Consider the following 6863-nt stretch of genomic DNA (forward strand, 5'->3'; position numbering starts at 1 on the left):
AGTGAAGTGTGAGATTTTGTATGATTTATTCATACTGCAGAGCGAAGTCTATTCGCTGAGTGAAGTGTGAGGTTTTGTATGATTCATTCATACTGCAGAGCGAAGCCTATTCGTTGAGTGAAGTGTGAGATTTTGTATGATTGATTCATCCTGCAGAGCGAAGTCTATTCGCTGAGTGGAGTTGTGAGGGTTAATTGTCGGGTGTCTCGAACAATAGTGTGGGCGTTGTGTCTCTCTCTTTTGAGTTAAATGATGGAAATTCTCGGAAATGAAAAGTATTATATTATGTTTTTCGAAACCTTTGTTTACTTTCGAGTGACAATGGATTCCCTTACTTAGTCGTCGTGCTAACTACACTTCATTGTGTCCTTTATTAGATGCAGTCTAGCATGGGCCACTATGGCCGATGAGCTCTGAATAGGATGGAGTCGAGGTTGAAGACTACTCTATCCTAGAATAGACACTCTGGAAGGATTAGTTCCATATGTACACTTTTGAATATTGATGAGGTTGTTTGAGGTTGTAAGTTTAGCCTTAACGTCTGGGTATAGGAGTGATACCTAAGCGTGGCGGTAACACCTAGTTTTCTGTTGATAAGATGTAAGCTTCCGCAATGTATTATTAGGGATTTTGTAATAAATCCAAGATGTGAAAATTGGGGTGTTACATAATACATATGCATATATATATATGTACCGTATAGTATATATGTATATATATTATATTATATATATGTACATATCAAAATAGTGATGATAATAATGACTATTATAAATGTTTGCAAAAATAGTGATAATAATAATAATAATAATAATAATAATAATAATAATAATAATAATATATCTATATCTATATTCTATACTATATATAAAAGCAATATCCTCTAAAATTTTCCCACCCAAACGTATGGGCATTTTAGTAATATGGTACTTATTATGATAGATAGAATAATATTAATTATAATTGGTTATAATTTGTTATTAGTAATTATGGTAATTATTATGATAGAAATATTTCACAACAATATTTTACACAATCAATTAAAAATGGAATGGAAATTAGGTAAATTGGAAAAGGAAATGAATATTAATAATTGATTGAAAATTAAAAATAGAAAAGAGAACGAAAATTATGTCAATTGGTAAAGGAAATGAATATTAATAATTGACTGGAAATAAAAAAAATCCATAATTAATTAAAACGGAAAAGGAAATGGTCAAATAATTGCATTTTAATTTTTCACAATAATATTACACGGTAGAATAAATCAAATCACAATTAAATCGTAAATCTTTCACAATTTTAAACAATGAAACAGAAATTAAAAATGAAACGGAAATATTTCAATAATAATATTCTACATCATCAATAGTAAAAGTAAATTAAAAATGAAAAGGAAATATTTCAATAATAATAGTCTACATCATCAATAGTAAAGGCATATTTTAAATTTTAAACAATAGTAAAGGTAAATTAAAAATGGAATGAAAATATTTCAATAATAATATTCTACATCATCAATAATAAAGGTAAATTAAAAATGGAATGAAAATATTTCAATAATAATATTCTACATCATTAATTATTAGGTAAAAATATCAGTGCATCTATTATTCTAATTGACTGAAAATAAAAAAGAATAATCGACTGAAAATGAATCTGATATTACTAATTCATTGAATATATAAAAAGAAATGAATATTAATAATTGACTGCAATAAAAAAAATATCCATAATTGATTAAAATGAAAAAGGAAATGGTCAGATCATTGCATTTTAATTAAAAAAAGGAATGGAAATATTTCAATAACAATATTCTACATCTTCTCCCAAATGGTTGAATCCCCAACCCCAAAGGGCCCCCCACGCCCCGGCCTGACAAAGCTTCTAGGAGGATGTAAAACAATATTAAACATCATCAATAGTGATAGGGAATATACTCCGGGTATTCGGCTCTGGGTATTTGGTACGTAGACCGTATTCGAGTACGGGGCTACCTTTATAAAAGGGACCTTAACCCTTCAAAGTGAGGACTTTTGTCCCGTCTCTACTTCTCTCCAAAATGTAGCCATGCTCTCTGTTCCTTTGACATTACTCAAGAACCATAAATAAAAGGGAGACTTTGGCCTAAATTTTGCTATTGATTCTAGACATACATACTATACATTGATATACTTTGAGATAGATGAAGGAATTATTCCGTATCAAATAGTAAAGACATATTTTAAACAATATTAAAGGTAAATAAAAAAAGGAACGGAAATTAAAAATGAAACGGAAATATTTCAATAATAATATTATACATCATCAATTAAAAATGGAACATAAATTAGGTAAAAATATCACTCCATCTAATATTTTAATTGACTGGAAAAAAATGGCTGAAAATGAATATGATATTACTAATTTGCGGAATATATAAAAGGATCACTAATTGACTGATATTCTACCATTATATATTTTCTATTGTTCTCTGCAATTTCTCATCTTTCTCTTTATTGCTTAGTAATGGAGTCAAATTATGCCTCTGCCTCCGACCTATCCCTCAGGACAAGGAAAAGCTCTATAAGGCTCCGGTTGATGCGTTGTTATTTGGCCATTTTAATTGACTAGAAAAAAAATGGCTGAAAATGAATATGATATTACTAATTTGCGGAATATATAAAAGGATTACTAATTGACTGATATTCTACCATTATATATTTTCTATTGTTCTCTGCAATTTCTCATCTTTCTCTTTATTGCTTAGTAATGGAGTCAAATTATGCCTCTGCCTCCGACCTATCCCTCAGGACAAGGAAAAGCTCTATAAGGCTCCGGTTGATGCGTTGTTATTTGGCCAAGGAATATCAATGTGTTGCCATCAACCAACAAACACTAGCATGCTTATTTCATGACTCCAAGGTACATATTGCATTTATACACTTTTTTTACAGCATTGAATTTTTGTGATATTGGATTAATACTATAGTTTAAACTCATACTATAATTTAGACTCATACTTTCAGAATACTGAATTTATGTTGTATGTTAGACAATCATACTTCAATATACATCACAAAATTTAATCACATAATGAATTTGTTATCCACAAAATATAATCACAAAATGAATTTGTTACTCATAGAATATAAATTTATATTATTTATTTATTAATATTGGATTAATACTATAGTTTAGACTTATACTATAATTTAGACTCATACGTACTCATAGTATATTGGTTAAATGGTTTATTTCAGAATACTGAATTTTTGCTTTATGTTGTATGTTATATATTAGACAATCAAACTTCAATATACATCATAGAATATAATCACATAATGGATTTGTTATCCACGAAATATAATCACATAATGAATTATTACTATTTTTTTTAGTATATTCATGATAGAAAATGATATAAAATTTATAAAATTTATTAATTAATTAATATTAATATTTATGGGTGATTCCCTCATGGAATTTGTATCCATTTACAAATTTCTAAAGAATTTGTCAAACAATTCAACAAACTCTTGAAGGAAGGAAAAATCTATAATATTCACAATTTTGTTGTGTAAACAATTCGCATGAGGTTTATGTCGTGCGAGCAAAAGTACATTTTGAAAATGAATAATGACACATTGATTAGCGTTACGGATCAAGATGATTCTGATTTTTCCAAAGACATGTTTAAACTCAAGGATTTTGAGTGTTGAAGGCTCCCGGAGGTGTGGATAGGATGAGAGTTTAGGAACTATAAGTGTATATTCAATATCACGTAGAACTCACAGGAATACAAAGAGAATGAATAATATGTACAACTAGAGTCCTATTACAAGTACAATATAGTTACTAGAGTCTATAAGTAAACACTACTCTAATATATAGCAACCAGGTAATTTTTAATTACAATTTCGTTCTACCTCATGCAATAATTTTTTTTAGCCTTGATTTTTTAATAGTTATTTTCGATTAGGGTATAACACCACTGGAAGCTACATATTCGACAAATCTAGAAGTCATCCCCATTGATGAAACCATTCCTGAGCAGCAGTCTTTGAAGAGAATAAACATGGATTGTTCATCATTTTCAAAGAGTTTGAAAAAGCCTAAGATTGAACTCAAGGCATGATAGTCTTGGTTGTTTTGTTTTTTATTTACCACAAACAATATTTATTTGAGTTTCAGTTCTTCTTAGTTTGACTGAGCTAATTAAATGCTTAACATATGGATTAATTAACTCATGTTTTCTTAAGGGAAAATGTAAACGAAGGAAAAATTAAAAAATGGACTAATTAACTCATGTTTACTTTTTCTCTTTTTTTTTACAAAATGACAAAATTGCTATATATCTAGACAAAAAGCATATGTTCCATACAAATGATTTAAGATAACAATTGATTCTAAAACTGAGTTGCTAGAGAACAAGTACATTTGCCCAGTTTATAAAATTCCTAAATAATGATATATAAAATATTCTCCAAAGTTAAAACACCGCATGCGTAGTCGGGTAGATCTACACATTAGCTATTAATTTGAGCAATTATTTGCTCAAACTCAAATAATGATAACATCAAAAAACATAAAATGATCCAAAACATATCTTCAATTGCACTATATAATATTTGATGTTCTAATTTAAATAATTATATATTAATCCAAATATTTTGAATATATTATAACAAATACATTCCGTGCATCGCACGGGTGAAAATACTAGTATCTATAAAAACAAAATCCTCACTTTAAGCTTCCCGCCCAAAAGAGTCTTACAATATTTAAGATGCGATTATTTCCTATTTTCCTATTCGTTGTACAATTCTACATTACAATTCCTATCATACTACAATTCTATCGTAATAAGACTACTATATATAAAAACTAAATCCTCACTTTAAGCTTCCCGCCCAAAACAGTCCTACAATATTTAGGATGCGATTATTTTCTATTTTCTTATTCGTTGTACAATTCTACATTACAATTCCTATTATACTACAATTCTATCGTAATAAGACTACTATATATAAAAACTAAATCCTCACTTTAAGCTTCCCACCCAAAACAGTCATACAATATTTAGAATGCGATTATTTCATATTTTCTTATTCGTTGTACAATTCTACATTACAATTCCTATTGTATCACAATTCTACATTACAATTCCTATCATGCTACAATTCTATTGTAATAAGATACAACCTTATATAAATCCCTAATCCTATATTGTGAACTTTAAAAGAGAAACGCAAAACGCGGTGCAATTATTTCAGACCTCTCCACCTTCAAATCTGCAAATTCTGTTGTTGCGGTCAAGATATTGTTTTATTTAATATTGCTCAATTTTGTATTGTTTTATTTAATAGGAATAAAATCATGGTCATGTTTGGCCATATTGTTTTATTTTGTATTTATTGTTATGCATTTTTTATGTTGTTAGTATGCTGCCTTTTTTTTATTTGAGTTTTTTTTAGCTTTTTGCTTGGTTTTTTAAATTTCATGATCTTCCTGAGGGAACTTGCATCCATTTAGAAACATATGTTCAAATTTAAAGATTTTGGATCGTTAAAGACTCCCAGAGGAGTGGATAGCAATAAGCTAATTGGTAAATTCCTCTTAAAATTTTGTTCTATACTGGATGTGTTATATACTGCACAAACAAATATTATTAATTAATTGGTAAAAAAATTAATAAAGTTTAATTGGTAACAAAATTTTATTTACCAAATTATGACAATAACTAAACCATTATAATTGTGAGAATAATGAAAACAAATTTGGCCTAATTTTATAAGAAAAAATAATTTATTAATTATTATTTACATCAATAATAATAATTCAAATACTTATTTATACTTCTATATCTATACTACTATTAATAAATATAAAATAATCCTTTGTGAAATTTCCGCCCAAACAATAGTAAAAATAAAATGAAAAAGAAAACTGATTTTACTAATTGATTGAAAATATATAAATATTCTAACGAAAAAAGAAATAGAAATTAGGCAAATTGGAAAGGAAAAGGACATTACTAATTGACTAAAAAATTATTTTTAGAAAACTTTTAAGAAAGTTAATTACACTTTCCTTTTGAAAACTTTAAATTATTTAAACCTAAAAAAAATAATTAAACATGTGTTGTTTGATTATTTATAATAATTACAATTAATTCATTCAACTATCGAGGAGGAAGAAAAAACTAAATGCGATACAGTGAACATGAATATACTTAAGTTATAAAAGTATAATTTCACATATATTAGTGTAATTGACTATTAATAATTGTCTAATAATTATTATGATAATTAAACTAAACATTGGTCGTTGAATTTATTTTTATAATAATTATAATTATAATTAAATTATTTCTAATTTTTCCCATATTTATTTTAGTAATAATATAATTACATAAGTCATATTACATATTGATCTTTTAAAGATAATTGTAGACAAAAAGTCATATATTATCACTTAATTGAGTAATACTTTTGCACTAATCTTATAATCAAATAAATGTACATGTTCAATATAATTTTTTTTTATAATTTTATCTTTATTTTTATTATCTAAATATATAATAAAAAATTTATCTGTGCATCGCACGGGTAATTGGACAATTATTTCCTTTAATTCAAGTAAGGAAAACATCAGAAAACATAATCGGTCCAACAAATTTCATCAATTGCGCTATATAATATTTGATGTTATAATTTATATAATTGTATATCGATCCAAATATTCTTAAAATATTATAGCAAATCCATTCCGTGCAACGCACGGGCGAAAATACTAGTATATAAAAGTAATATCCTCCTCCAAAATTTTCCCGCCCAAACGTAAGGACATTTTAGTAATATGGTAATTATTATTATTTATAA

This window comes from Ipomoea triloba, chromosome 8, assembly GCF_003576645.1.
Source record: "Ipomoea triloba cultivar NCNSP0323 chromosome 8, ASM357664v1".
Classification (NCBI taxonomy): domain Eukaryota; kingdom Viridiplantae; phylum Streptophyta; class Magnoliopsida; order Solanales; family Convolvulaceae; genus Ipomoea; species Ipomoea triloba.